We start from the raw sequence: 16,458 nt of genomic DNA, 5'->3' as shown, positions 1-16,458 counted from the left end.
AACATTTCAAGTCCTCAGCAAGCAAAAAAAATACTTAAAATCAAATTGAGAATATTTTTTAACCTACTGTATGTTTTAGCACTTATTTGCTAGATACTGAAAAGTTATTTTTAACAGGAAAAAAAAGATATTATCCTGGGAGAAAACTTGAAGAAAAGTTAACTAAATAAGTTAAAAAGTTGACAAGTTAAAACTTGTTAACTAATTTAAGTTAACTAAATTAAGGCCAATGGGGTATATGCATTAAACTGCCTTAAGCAGAATAAGGTGCGTGAAATCTTACCGCATGATGATTTGAGTGTAATGTAATGCATTTCATGCAATGTATTGAATTCTGCTCTTCTGTGGTAAGACTTAACACATTTTACTCTTCCTACCGCAATTTAGTTCATACACCCAAATGTCTCTCTCTCATAGGCCAATATGCAATTTACTTTTTCTGCTGAGTTTTCTAAGTGATATTTACACACCCTGCCAATAAAATGTCGTTTAAGCTGCCAGCAAGCAAGAAATTACTGAAAATCCTTTTCATAGTGCTTTTTCACTAACTTTTTTGTACTTTTTTGATTATAAAATGCTGAAAAGTTATTTTAAAAAGAAGTTGAAGAATTATGTCCTAGGAGGAAACTCAGATGAAAACATTAATTGTATATGAGCCCTTGTCATAAAAGGCCTTTTAAACCACCAGCAAGAAAGCAAGAAAATACTCAAAATAATTTTCTTTGCACTTTTTCACCAATTTTTGGGTACTTTTTCAGTTGTAAAATGTTTAAAAGTTATTTAAAATAGAATATGAAAATGATCGCCTAGGAGAAAACTCAGGAGAAAAAGTGAATTGCCTACGGACCCAAATGTGTTCCAGTACTGCTATGTGTGTTTATATCTTCCACTTCTATGCAACATTTTTAAGATGAACTGTTCAACCGTTTATTGTCTGTCATGTAAACAAATAATATTAATTATACATTCAGATGCCTACTACCAGTCCCACATTTAGTACCATAATCTTTTTCTCTCTAAACAGTGTACATCACATAGCATGCCTTTTACAGGAATATTTTACCAAGATAGACTTAAACAGCAGCAAAATATAATTAGTCAGTGATACACGCAGTTCTGTTTTTATGACCTAACAAGCAGGGACAATGTGCAAACATGTGAAATGGGCAATTAGGTTGCATCCAAGCATTAATTTCAAGAATGGTGGTCCACATAAAGTTTCACTTTATAATCTCATGCTTGTCTGGTCAACAATGCCCTGACAAGAACAAAGTCTGTTTATCATTTCTTTTGCTGTGATAAAATTTACTGTATATCCTCAGGCTCTTTACAAATGTTGAGTAAAACGGAAATTCTTTATCTTAATTGTAGTAAACGAAGGCACGTTGTGATACCCCTTCATGTTAAAAGCCAATAAACCATTATAATATGTGATGCCCCTCCAGCAGAAAATGTTTATCTTCTGCACATTTGGCAATTCTTTTGCTATGCTGGCCAGCAGAGGAAAGGTAGCAAGTTTTAACATTGTGACATATTTGACCTTTCTGACTGCTCAAGGTCAAAAGCCAGATTGATGCTGATGATTTATTGACGCTATTCTGAAGATGAGAATAATTACATAAACATGTTCTTCTAACTGTCAAGTCAAATACATAAACAGTCTGTATAACACTTTCATCTGTGTTTTTAAACTTTACAATTTATGATATGATGAATGTGATTAATTTTAAGAGTAACAAAAACAGATAAATTAATCAGAGCAAGACAAATTAAGGTAATTAGCAATGGAAATTATTGTCAATAAAATCCTATCTAGCTGCAATACTAAACATCATTTTAAATACCACACCTATTTAACCTTTAGGCTAAGATCACACCGAATCCTACACAATGCGCACGTGGTGAACGATTTCAAAACTGGCGGCTTGCGCAGACGCGGAGCTGGGGGGCAGGGGGGGGGGGCGGGGTAGGACAGGTGCCCCAGGGCGCTGCTTATATTAAAAACAGCGCGATCATTGTGATTTGCCCAGCCTCGTACTGCTTCCTGTAAGAGTCCTTATGGACGCTTACAGGTTGCATGTAAACCAACTCACTGTGGCCATCTTGTGGCCAAATAGTAAAACCACACCCTAAAGCATTTTACATATACAAATACATTAGTTTTCCACAATAAATTAACTCATTACCTTCCACACTCCCCAATTATTATTTTTTTGTAATAAAAAAAAATATATACTAGAAAAAAAAACATAAATAGTTACCTTAGGGACTGACATTTTTAAATATTTCTGTCAAGAGGGTATAACACTGTTACTTTATAAACTACGGGCTTGTAATTAGGGATGGATGCAAAACTGAAAAAAATGCACCTTTATTTCCAAATAAAATATTGGCGCCAAACATTGTGGTAGGGACATAATTTAAATGGTGTAAGACCTGTCAGAATATCCACTCACGAATCAGCCCCAATGCCCCAATCTATCACCACACGCTTCACCCTATGTGGCGCGTCCCCGCTTGAACAGGAGGTGAGGAGACAACACCTACCCGACTTCGGTTACACCCAGGCCTTAAGTGTGCAAAGTATTGTGGCTGAATGCAGGGTGAGCGAATAATCCTCCAGGCCAAACAGGATAAGAGGTAACACAGTCCAGAACAATCCTAGGTCATACACAGTAGCTCAAAAGTATCGAGGTACAAAAGGAGCAAGCGATATCAGGGTCAGAGTCCAGGCAGAGGTCGATACAGGCGGCAATCAAAGAGTAGTCGATATTCCAGGCAAGGGTCAGTTCAGGCGGCAATCAAAGAGTAGTCGATATTCAGGCAATTCGGTACACAGAAAGTCCACAGCAATAAGTCACACCCAGCAAGCATAAGCAAAAGCTATCACGGGCAACGTGCTAGTGAGGAAGCAGGATTTAAATACATTCACTCACCCAATCAGTGGCCGGCCACTCACACAGCACCCAATCGGAATGCAGCAATATTCCCTGCCTAAGTGTTAGGCTACTTATAACATCAGGCAAGTTCCAGATTTGTGTAAATATTTGCATTCATAGAGACTCACATAATTCCTCTTTCACATGTCCATTGTGCTACCGGCCTTTCTATGATCCATGGTTTCCATAGCATGTTGCCTTTTAGTACACCCCAAGGATTATTGTTGTGAGCAGTATAAAGCAAAAATGTCTTTTTGGTTTGGTCTGTAGAAGCCAGCAGAACATTGATGTTTATCCAGCCGGACTACTAATCCCCTAGAGAAAAGCAAAAGTAAATAGCATAGTTATCATCAAATGGATGGAGAACAAACACAAGATATAAAATGAACCCACAATATCTACATTTCTTAGCCAGAGGCAACTTATTTGCTTCCAGTGATCAAAGGAATTTGCGCAAACCACAATATAAATTCAACTTATGTAAATGTTGTTCTATTTTTTAATGTGGTGATAGATGTAAGCCTCTGACCAGGAAAACTGATTCCTACATTGTATAGCCTTACAGACATGATAATGGGTAGTTCCTTCTGACAGGTTTCTGTCTCTCTAGCTATCTCTCTGAAGATTCCCTTTTTTGAAGCTAAGATTTTGTTTCTTAAACATTCTTTTGATGTTTCTCAGCTTTGGGGATCTAGTGAATAGGAATGTCACTTTTGTTTACAAATGAATTTAATGGCACACCTGGTGACTTTAAAAGATGAAAGTATACATCGCAACACTAGGAGTTATGGACACACAAGAGCATAAGGAGCCCAGATTCTGGCAGTTATGTTTAAGAGAGATGTAAATCAGAATCACTTTTGACGCATTAAGGTGTAGTCAGTAAAACGCCGGAACTAGCGAAACTGAGCTTTTATTGGTTCCTTTAAGATGAATAAATATGCACAAGCATTTATTGGTGAAAATTACTGCAGAATGCGAGAACAGACTGTTAAGATGTTGCATATAACAAACCACACCATTACCTTGCTGTATACATAAGTATGAAACAGATTGATGATGATCAGAGCCTTTATGGTATTCATGAAAACTCCCTCCATTGGCTATTTCATTATCCTTCCTAAACAACCTCCTTTAGGACCTGATGCACAAAAGCACAGTAATATTACTATGCACAGAAAGCACAGATCAATTTTACCATTACTTCCGGCAGCCTGTATTGCAAGTTATTATTAATACTATTAGTGCGACCTGCGGTACTTGAGTAGCTGAGGTAACGAGCGTTACTATTGGTAACGTTCATTAGTAACGTACATTACCGTAACAACCGTCACGCTACTTAAGTACTGCGGGTCATGCTAATATCATAATTCGTGGTACACACTGCTGTAAGTAATACCAATATTGCCATTCGCTGCTCTTTTGTGGATCAACCCAAAAGATCCCTATTTTATTAAACTCTTTGTATTACCAATCTCTCTGTGTATTTCCAATTGCATTTTAAGACTGATGTGACTGACAAGAGAATCCATTTTGTATTGGTTGGTTACAATCTTGCATAAACTGTAAAACAATTCACAATGACACATGAGAGTGCAATTCACAAATAAAATCTCTACATATGTTTGCTCTCCTACATATAATCCACAGACAACACTTGCAGGCTCCTGATCCTATCACCAAAACCACTCCAAACTCACACATTTTCAACAAGAGTATTTGTCAGCACTCTTAGATGAATTGAAAAAAAAACACAAAAAATTCCTCTTCAGAGTATTCCAGTGATTCAAATGAGTTCCTAATAGGAAGGGCATAATGTAATTCATAGGGGAATTCACATCCAATTCAGGATCCTTGACTGGGAGTCATGCCTAAGTGCCACAGATTGAAAATCAGAAAATAAGCCAAATAAAGGAGGAATAACCATTCCTACTTGCACCATAGATGCCCACCATCACATCAGCACTTCAATACTTAATCACTCATAAGGGGCCCAATACAATGGTCTTGCTCCCCAATAAGTGTACTCCATATTTGAATTCCAGTGCTTATATACTCACAGAGGGCACCAGGGCACAACTTATGGCACGGATCGAGGGGCACTCCATACATGACTCACAAGTCAATAAGGTCCGGGACATTGCAATTATTCCAGATACACTGAATAATCGATCTCTGAATTCAATCCATTTGGTGATAAGGAGTTTACTCTATATATCCACATGGCTTCAGCACGTCTTCATTCTTTCTCTATATTTAATTTTCTCACAACTTGTTTTATGGACATTAACACAAGCCCCTGAATCTACCTCCATGACACTGTTTGTAATGTTCTCTTAAAGGGCCATTATTTTCATTTTTGCTATTTACATTGGACATATGTTCCAGAATTCTAGTTTTGAAGGCTCGTGTAGTCATACCCACATAATGTAATTCACGGGGACATGTCACCCTGTAGACCACACCTATCGTTTCACAATTCATAAATGCTCCTATCCTGTACTTCTTTTCATGCTTTGTATCCCAAAAACTTTTAGCTTTATCCACATAGGGGCAAACTTTGCACCTCTCACACCTATACATTCCTTTTGGTGTTGGACTGGCTGCTAGCCAATTCTTTCTTTTATCTTCCTCCCTTGTATTTTGAAATTCAGATGAGACCAAATGGTCTTTCAAATTCTTTGAACTCCTGGCTGCAATCGTGGGATACAGTCCCACAATTTCCGCAATTTCAGGGAACGCCATCAAAACATGCCAGACTTTACTCAAGCTTTTCCTCACAGCCCTCCAGTGTGAGCCAAACTGTGTCACAAATCATTCCCTTGGGGCAGGGTTTGATCCATCTTCCTCCTTTGGAACCAGGAGGGACTCACGGTCCCGATTTTTGGCCCTACACCGACATTTCCTCAGCACTCTATGCGAGTATCCCCGATCTCTCAATCGGGCATATAGGTCCCTGGACTCCCTATAGAAGTCCTCCTCACTTGAGCAGTTCCTTCTTAAACAAAGGAACTGCCCGCATGGGATGTTTCTCATGTGAGAACCCCAGTGCTGGGCCGAAATTACGCATGAGCGTAATTACGCATCGTAATTCAATGTAAATTTACGCGTAAGCGCTACGTGTAAATTACGATCTTACGCGTAATTATTTACGCGTAAGCAGTAGAGTGGTATCGTAATTACACTGTCTACCGTAATTGCTAGGTATGCGTAATTTTACGAACACTTACGCGTAATTTTACGCGTAATTACTAACGTAAAAACTCCCCTTTTCTAAGAGTAGCCAATCAGTCAACATCCTAAGCAACCAATAGTATCTTCTCCCGCCCTTCAGTATAAGCGTACGTTTTGACGCATACGAATGATATGTACGCAATAACTGTCACATTGACGGCTATTGCGTACATATCATCCGTATGCATAAAAAAATACGCATTAATGGGTATTACAGCACTACGCGTAACATCGTAGTGTAAGCGCCTACATTACAGTATCCTTACGCGTAACTGCGTAAGTTTACGCGTAATTACAGTGATGTACCGTAGATAATTTCCTATGCCGTAACCGTAATTGCGTAATGCGTAATAGCGTAAAATTACGCGTAATGATCCGTAAGCGTAGATTTTTCCATTACGACCAGCACTGGAGAACCCATCACATGGCAAATCAGTGGGAAGATTCAGTAAGCAAGAAAGACCACATTCGCTGTGAGATCACATTTACAATTCTCACTCGCTCGTCTATAGACACTACCTCTCTCTTGGTTACACTTCCTACTTATCCTTTCTGCTTGTGTCAGATACTTTTCAATGTAATACTTCCTCTCTAACACCTTCCTTGTTAGTGTTCCTAAAGGCTCAGTCCTTAGATCTCTGCACTTTTCTCTTCATAACACCTCTTTTAGAACTCCTGTTGTATGTTAGTCATCTCATGATACATGGCTGCCAGGTGCTAAAAACTCAGCTTAAATAGAATTTCACTAATGATTTAAGACACACACTCCACACACACATTCAAAATCTCCCCCGACATCCCTATATTCATAAATAACAGAGGAATTTTCCCACTCCATAGGGTATGAATGTCACCTTTGAATTTGCACTCTCCTTCACTCATCCAAAGCTACTTTCACAAGTGCAACATTTCCAAAAAATGTCATTTTCTATCTCCAGAGACTGTGAGTACTAAATTCTTGTTACATGTTCTCATTATCTCTTCCCTTGGCTACTGCTATGTCCTCTTCTTTAGTATTCTATTAACTTGATTTTGTCCTCTATTTTTGTTGTACTCCTCACTACTTCTCATCTGCTCCTTTTATCCACCTCAGAATTAAATGTAGGCTGCTGTGCTTCACTTTTAAATCAATTCACTGCTTCTGTCTCACTTACCCCTCTAACAATCCCCTCTGCTCCTCCAACGACCTTCTAATGACTTCTTAATTCATAACTTCTTCTCACACTCAATGGTTTATCTTGTATCATGTTGCCATTAGTATTTTCCTGCTTTACTAATATGATCAATTCAGGCATTATTCCAGACCAGGAATCACACCAGTAAAAAAAAAATCAGCATCTTAGCCAAAGTTGTAGATGTAGATTTTTCTCATATATTTAAAAAAACTTCAGAAAACCTCAGTACATTGTTGAGGCATAACCTCAATACATTATTGAACACAGTATGTTATAATTTCACCTACTGACTTGACTTTTGTTAAATGCAATGAGCCAATAACACATTCATAGAAATAAAATGAATTTCATCATAAAATTGATGGTTTGTGTATTGTGAGATAGTCCTTGTTTTTGTGTCATGCTGCTGTGGCTGTAAATTGCTAATCATACCCGGTTTAATGGAGAGCTCTATATAATATGCATGCTTTCCAGTCTCATTCCCAGTAGTCTCCATAAATCAGTCATAGACACTTGCATCCCAAAGTGAGGGGTCTTCCTTTATGAAAGATATTAACTAGTAATACAGGCAAGCATGTAGTACATGTTACAAAGAAAGGGGAAATGTTACAAATGTATGCAGTTACATTCACATTTAGGGCTGGTTCTCACATAAGGAGAAAACGTACCATTATCCAGACTATAGAAAGACAAATAAATGGACATAAAAATGGACCACATGTTATTGAAAGGAACTTATCACACAAGTCCGTTTTTAAAATAATCATTTTAATTCATTCTGGCGAACGGAATGGAAAGTCCCAACCTGCAACATGTTTATGGACCTGAGCAAAAGCAGACTGAATGCTGATACTAATAGATCCAGGGCATTTTGATGGAAATGGGCAAGAACAGGATTTGGCCAATCAAGTCATGTGAATCAGCTGATATCCCTGTCACAAAGAACATGGCTACTAGGTCTATGTCAGGAGCTCCGAATGCCTGCTTGTCAAAAATGACAATATAATTTCTGAAAACTAAATTGCATTCCTTAATTGAGGACAAAAAACAAAATTCAGTAAAATAAAATACATGAGAGGAGTTTTAACCACTTAAGCCCAACTGGATGAACATTCTCATCCAGTTTCGCTGCGCACACTCCTGCGGGCCGCGGGTGCTCCAGCGCACGCTCCCGTCGCCGACCGTTAGCCCAGCGATCAATGAAAGGGATTATAGATCCCTTTCATTGATCGAAGCCCCCCGCAGAAAAGCCGACATCATAAGACGCTGCAGTCTTTCTGAGTTTCAAAAAGTTCTCCGTCTTCATTCTTCAGGACTTTTTCACTGTGGCCATCTTGTGGCCAAATAGTAAAACTACACACACATACATTTTTTAATAAATAAATACTTTTTTTTACATTTATAATTAGCTGTTTACGTCCCACACCAAAAATTACCCACATACAATTTTTAATACAAAAATATTAAAAAATTACAATAAAAAAAAACATAAATAGTTACATAAGGGTCTGAACTTTTTAAATATGCATGTCGAAGGAGTATATTAATATAATTTTTTAAATTATGGGCTTGTAAATAGTGATGGACGCAAACTGAAAAAATATCGGCGCCATACATTGTGATAGGGACATCATTTAAATGGTGTAATAAGCGGGACAAATGGGCAAATAGAAATACATGGGTTTTAATTACGGTAGCATGTATTAATTTCAAACTATAATGGCCAAAAACTGAGAAATAATGATTTTTTTTCCATTTCTTTCTTAATATTCCTGTTAAAATAGATTTCAAATAATATAATTCTGAGCAAAATGTATCACCCAAAGAAAGCTTAATTGGTGGTGGAAAAAACAAGATATAGACCAATTCATTGTGATGAGTAGTGATAAAGTTATTGGAAAATGAATGGGAGGTGAAAGTTGCTCAGATGCAAAAAATAAACAACCCATCGGGCTTAAGTGGTTAAATTACCAAGTACCGAGAAAATGACTTCGATGGTGAGATTTTACCTTCCAAACTTATGCAGGACTAGTATAAGGCAAATGTTGTATAAAAATTCTTCAAATCCCAATCAGCAGAACTTATGAGACTTCTCTCCCTATATCCTTACATAAACTTGTTCAGACAAGCCCTGTGTGATGTCCCCAATGACGTGAAACGCCGCCGCCGCACTGCCACGCAGTGCTCTAGTGGAGTGCGCGCACGCAGAGCCAGCCAGCCAAAGCCATTTGCTGGTGATGGTGAGGAGGAGCCGACGAGGCAGGGAGGCAGCCGGGGAAATGTGACTGTGGAGGGGGGCAGAGACGGAGTACAGCGGAGCCAGCAGCCAAGCCTAAAAGTCGTCTCTGCAGATGCAGAGACAACACAGGCAAGCAAATATGTAAAAGCTCCTCCGCCCGGTGCCCCCCCTCAGGAAAAGACTGAATGGTTAATTTGATCATTGCCATGGGAAAATACAAAGACAGGTCCATGCAGAACAAGATTAATAGCTTTGGTTAATAAAATACAATAACATATATGTTTTGCCATTGTTGATGCTGTGTTCCCTGAGCACCCCCCGCCTATCTTTCTATCCAGGACACACAGTAAGCAGGAAGCACCATTACACCATTAGTTGTGAAGCTCTGCCCCCCGCATCTTATGGCAATGGTGCAACCTGCTGCCAGCTGCCTGTCTGCCAGATCCAGTCCTATCCAGTTCAGGTGCACATGCAGTAGCTGTAGGCTGCAACCCCTGGCTGACTGCTGTAAGTTTTCTGCCTGCCTAGTGCCTAGCCTACTGCGACCCCTCACTCCCAGACACACAAGCCCCCAACCCCTTCCCATTTATTGCTGACCAAGATCTCCAGCCTACTGCCCACCACACCACCAGGCAGGTCCGAGCCTGAGGCCTCTAGACAGAGACCCCACTGACTAGGTCTGAGCTTAGCACACCAACACCATGCCTGAGCCAGAGTCCTCCATCCAGACCCGACCCACCAAAACTGAGGCTTACTGCCCAATAGGGTTGAGCTCAGAGGAGCTCTCACTCCAATCCTACCATATTCCTAGCCTAATGTCTTCCTATATTCTTATGTATTTATTTAGCACTGACGTCTTCTGCAGCACTTTACAGAGTACTGTACATAGTCATGTCACTGACTGTCCTCAGAGGAGCTCACAATCTAATCCTACCATGGTCATAGTCTAGTGTCCTGCCATATGATTATTATGTATATAGCATTGACATCTACTGCAGCACTTTACAGAGTACATAGTCATGTCACTGAATGTCCTCAGAGGATCTCACTATCTAATCCTACCATACTCCTACTGAGTGTTCTCAGAGGAACTCGCATGCTAATTCTACCATATTCTATCGGTAGGCCCCATTCTATTGCATGGCCACGCCCCCTTTTTTGGCACGCTACAGGTTTCTCCTTAGAGGGCACATTAATAGCGTTTGTCCCTGGGCACTGAAAGCCCTAGCTACGCCTCTGCCCAGACAGTGAGCTTTAGGATATTTAGGTTATAGGGGATTTTCTACATTGATGGTAACTATAGGTGGGGGCAGAGAGAGAAGGTGCAAATATCACAACCTCTGCTTTGTTCATGTTAACATAGAAACATTGTTAGTTAAAAAAATACATCCACTCATGAAGTTTAATCAATAAGAATAAACACTGTCTTGAACCTGCACATATCCCAGTTGATCCAGGGGAAGGTGAAAAAAACCTTACAAGGCCTGTGCCAATAAACCTTTAAAGGGAAAATTTCCTTCCCGACTCCAGTTTCCTTCCTGGCTCAAGGAAATGGGATGACATGAGTATAGATGGGCAGATAGACAGTCACGGACTTAAATTTTGCATAATGGCGTGAGCTCCGTAAGCTTATACTGTGAGTTTCAAGCTGCTTATTTAGGAGGCCACCATCAGCATTATTGGCGCTTGGCCTCCCATAGAACAAAAGATGAACGAAAACTCTGTTCAGCCAATAACTTTGTAACGATCGGTGTCAGCACACAGAGAGAATCTGATCATTGATGATCTGCAGAATCATCAACAATGCAGATGTATACCTGATTATGGATGATCTGCAGAATCACCAATAATACAAGTATGACTAACTTCTGGACACCTAATAAAGTGTAAGTGTTTGGTGTAACTGTAGGCTATCTCCCGTGAGGCGGGAGATACAGGCAGCTTGGCCGAGAACCACCTGAGGGGCAGGTGGCCCTGGGTAGTGCAGGGACTATCTCCTAGAGAGAGAGAGTAGTGAGCACCTGGCAACCAGGGATATCTGAAGATCAAATATAGACTGTACTGCAGCCAGGGGACTCCAGGGGAAGAGACCACTGGCTGCTAACAGGCCGGACTCTCTGAGGAGCAGGAGTCCTAGTTGCAACTGACACTTGGTGGAATTGTGTCACTGCTAGTACAGATAGACTGAGCACTCAAGGGGTGAGTGACAGCCTGGAAGGTCGAGCAGGCCAGTTCGGCAAAACATGAGCAGATAAGGTACAGAGACAGGAGGCTGATTTGGTAACCGGGTACAAGCAGGGTCTGGCAACAGGTAGGCAGATATGCAGAGGTACCGAATCAGAAAGCAATAGAGAGGTCAACAGAGCAAATAGTCATAACAGAAATAGAGAAGAGTCCTAGTCTGAGGTGTGAGGTCCGTGGTCTTGACACCCAGGAACTAGTCTAAAGTATAACACAGTAATGACACAGTAATCCTAAGCTTGGGTGTGAGGTCCTTGGTCACAACACCCCGGAACTGGTCTAAAGTATAACACAGTAATGACACAGTAATATTAAGCTTGGGTGTGAGGTCCTTGGTCACAACACCCTGGAACTGGTCTAAAGTATAACACAGTAATGACACAGTAATCCTAGACCCTGGGGATGTGGTCCTTGGTCACAACACCCTGGAACTGGTCTAAAGTATAACACAATAATGACACAGTGATCCTAAGCTTGGATGTGAGGTCCTTGGTCACAACACCCTGGAACTGGTCTAAAGTATAACACAAGCATAATCTGGCTAAGTGTGAATTCCCAGGTCCACCTGGTTCTAACACACTGTGGCATCTGACTGAGGTCTGAGTGCTCACACGTAAGTATTCGCAACGGCAGACAACCTGAGACTGACGGGCGAGATCTATATATAGTGCAGTGCTCCTCAGCGCCGCCAAGCGCCACTCAGCCAATCAAAGACTGCGCTGGGATCAGCTGATCGACCTGATCAGCTGATCCCTCTCCTACTGGCATAAAGGTCCTGCCTCCTAGCGCGCGCGCGTAGCTCTCCATCTGTGTGCACTAGAAGGCTCAGACAAGCCAGACGCATGCCGCTGTGCGGAAACCGCCGGTCTGAACGCGGAGACAGCTGCCCCGCTGCCAGACCGCGCGGCGGCATCTCCGCAATCCATTACAAACTTGTGCAGAAATTTTTAATTTGCAAAGTTTACAACATATATGTGCTGATGCCATAGTTAAAACTAAAAAATAAAATATATGATTCGATCATTGTAAATTAAAATGTAAGGAACATTTTTTTTTAAACATTAGAATGCCTTATTAATATAATAATTGATCTTAATACATTTATAGCGAGTTTTTAGCAAAAAATGGGATGGCATTTGAAGCTTGCTCAGAATTAGAGATGGTCTGAAATGCTGATTTCCGATTCCACACAAATTCCAATTTCTGTCATTGCCAATTTCCGTTTTTCCGATTTCTGATGTTCCGGTTTTTTTCCCCAATGTCCCGATTTTCTAAATTTCGTTTTTCTCATTTCCATTTTTTCTGATTTACAATTTTTCCGATTCTAAATTTTCCAATTTCCGAGGAGTATTGTATTTGTCATTTTTTGCATCAGAGAATGGAAAAAATGACAAAATTTTGAAAAACTGAATCTTGTGATTTGTCTAAAATTATTGCGGCAATCCGATTTTTGTGGAAATAGGCTTCATTCTCTGATTGGTCCAATGCTTCCAGGTTCTATGATTGGGCTAAAATTACCGAGTTGCAGTAAATTGGATTTTAGCAGAATTCTAATTTCCAAAATTTCATTTCCATGGAATCTGTCTGAGCATCCCTACTTAATGTTGTAAGCAGCTTGGTGGTGCAACATTGCACAAGACACTTGTTTGAAATGGGATTTGAACAACGCTTCTACAGTCATAGCAAAATGGAACAAATAATGCACTTTATGTCATTAACTATCCCTCAGAAGAGCTCACATTCAATCCCTACTATAGTCATCCTACTAATATTATACAGTGGGTTGCAAAAGTATTCGGCCCCCTTGAAGTTTTCCACATTTCGTCACATTACTGCCACAAACATGAATCAATTTTATTGGAATTTCACATGAAAGACCAACACAAAGTAGTCTACACATGAGAAGTGGAACGAAAATCATACATGATTCCAAACATTTTGAGACTGGGGCGGAGGTTCACCTTCCAGCAGGACAATGACCCTAAACATAAAGCTAGGGCAACAATGGAATGGTTTAAAACAAAACATATCTATGTGTTAGAATGGCCCAGTCAAAGTCCAGATCTAAATCCAATCGAGAATCTATGGCAAGATCTGAAAACTGCTGTTCACAAACGCTGTCCATCTAATCTGACTGAGCTGGAGCTTTTTTGCAAAGAAGAATGGGCAAGGATTTCAGTCTCTAGATGTGCAAAGCTGGTAGAGAAATACCCTAAAAGATTGGCAGCTGTAATTGCAGCAAAAAGATGGTTCTATAAAGTATTGACTCAGGGGGCCGAATAATTACGCACACCCCACTTTGCAGTTATGTATTTGTAAAAAAATGTTTGGAATAATATATGATTTTCGATTCACTTCTCACATGTACACCATTTTGTATTGGTCTTTCACATGTAATTCCAATAAAATTGATGCATGTTTGTGGCAGTAATGTGACAAAATGTGGAAAACTTCAAGGGGGCAGAATACTTTTGCAACCCACTGTAAATGGGAAAGTTTGGATGTTTGTATGTTTGTTACTCGATCACGCAAAAACGGCTGAACGGATTTGAATGAAATTTGGCACACACATAGTACATTACCTGGAATAAAGTATAGGATACTTTTTATTCCCAAAACCAAAATGTGGACGGAGATAAATACAAATTTAACTGGGAAAATGTAAACTGCAGCCATTGTTACACTGTTAATGGTAGGGTTCTCAAACTTTGCACAGTTGGTCGCTGGGTGACTAGGATTAATATCCATAAAAGTGGGTGGAGCCTATAAAAGCTAATCAAAATACACCTATTGATTTTCAAGGGGGAATATTTACATTGCTGCCATTCTTGCACTGTTAATGGCACAAGCCTCAAACCTGGGGTTCAAATTCAAAAAAAGGGGTGGAGCCACAAACAGCCAATCAGATTTGTTTCATTTCAATGCAAATTATTGATGCCAAAGACTGCAAAGCTCACAAACTTGGTCATTTAGTAATTGTGTGTTAGGGTTAGAAAAAGTGGGCGGAGCCAACACCAGCCAAATACATACCTGAGCAATGTCGGGACATCAGTGGGCAGAGAAAAATACAAATTTCATTGGGAAAATGTAAACTGCAGCCATTCTTACACTGTTAACGGTAGGGTTCTAACACTTTACACAGTTGGTCACTGGGTGACTGGGATTAACATTCAGAAAAGTGAGTGGAGCATAAAAAAGCCAGTCAAAATCCGCCTATTGATTTTCAAGGGGGAATATTTAATTGCTGCCATTCTTGTACTGTTAATGGCACAAGCCTCTTGCAAAATCAATCACCTGTACCTGGTACAGTTGGTCATTGGGTGATTGCGGTTCAAATTCAGAAAAGGGGTGGAGCCACAGCCAATCAGATTTATTTTATTTCAATTCAAATGATTGATGCCAAAGACTGCAAAGCTCACACACTTGGTCATTAAGTAATTGAGTAATTGTGTGTTAGGGTTAGGAAAAGTGGGTGGAGCCAACACCGGCAAAACACATACCCGGGCAACGCCGGGCCACCAGCTAGTAGTCTAATATCCCTACCACACTCTAAAGATGCCCATACATCAGGCAACTTTGGCGGCCGATCGACAAACCAATTAAGACAAATGGGTCCTAAAAATTCCTATCACAGATAATCCTCCACAAGTCTGAGACTTCTCAATATGACCAATGTAAGACTAAGGAAGCAGGAGGAAATAAATTATATATAAAAGTACACATTTTATCAATGACCAAAATACAAACACATATATATGTAAATCTATTTAAAATTGACCAGAACACACAGGTGGGCCACCATGTCTAGGCCAGATGGAAAAATGTAGGGGATCCCCTAAAAAAATATTGATAGTGCGCAATCCATCAAATATCTTAATGCAAAAAAGGGGGAAGTGACTCCTAGCAGGTAACATTGAAACAAAAGACCTTGGAGAGAAATATATCATTGGTTTTAAAGGCCAAGTGTCCAGGACCTAAATGGAAAAAGACATCCTAGTAGAAAAAGCACAGGTGTATCAGATTCCGGCTGTGTTGCTATAATATTTCCAGTGATTTGCAGGATCAAAAGGCTGAATAATGGCTGATAGAGAGATTAAATCCATCACAATAGGTGGTCTTACTGCATATGTTATCACAAAATAATTGATGTGCAGGTCCACAGGTCAGGCAAGCTGTCTCATTTATGAGCTATAACAATGGCCAGGTGCACAGAGGTAGATTGATTGGCACACACTGTATGTGGCAAGCACTTCGGGCTAGTAAACAAAAAATGTTTATATTCACAGCAAGCCTGACACATCCGCAAGCCCCAGGAGCAACAAGCAATTCACCAGAGTTAGTGCCCCAATCAGAAGCACATTCTGAGACAGATTCACAGGCAAGTGTTTAAACCACAGACATATGCAGGTACGGATGGTGTGATATTAAAGTTGATATAGTTCATTCATGGAACAATCCGCCAGGGTCATCCCTTCAGCAGCATCAACTTGATATAGACAAACTCAAAGTTCCAGCAAACAACAGCATATAGCAGCATATAGGTGCATCCTAGGAAGCTGTTTCAATGATCATATGGTAAACAGTGGTTACTCCATAGGAGGCTGTTTTCAAGTCACCAGTAGAAATGCAT

The sequence above is a fragment of the Hyperolius riggenbachi genome, chromosome 2, assembly GCF_040937935.1.
Source record: "Hyperolius riggenbachi isolate aHypRig1 chromosome 2, aHypRig1.pri, whole genome shotgun sequence".
Classification (NCBI taxonomy): Eukaryota; Metazoa; Chordata; class Amphibia; order Anura; family Hyperoliidae; genus Hyperolius; species Hyperolius riggenbachi.
The sequence above is the reverse complement of the archived record's forward strand: the minus strand, read 5'-3'. Positions refer to the sequence as shown.